The following is a 237-nucleotide window of genomic DNA, read 5'->3' on the forward strand; positions in this document are numbered from 1 at the left end:
ACGTACCTGAAGAGGTCCCGAGACTAAACGAAACGTCAACTCAACATCTCCAATAATATCCAAACCATTAATTTTGAAAAGCAACTGAACGTTTTAACGACAACCAAGGCCATAACTCAACCTTAAATGAATGGCAGTCTTTCGAATTTCGGCAGTTTCGAATATATAACTTTAGGAACAGCAAAATCACGACACCCCCGGTCTAGCTGTAGACCGGGATAACTACCCCGGGACCTT

This window comes from Anoplophora glabripennis, unplaced genomic scaffold, assembly GCF_000390285.2.
Source record: "Anoplophora glabripennis isolate ALB-LARVAE unplaced genomic scaffold, Agla_2.0 scaffold319, whole genome shotgun sequence".
Lineage (NCBI taxonomy): Eukaryota > Metazoa > Arthropoda > Insecta > Coleoptera > Cerambycidae > Anoplophora > Anoplophora glabripennis.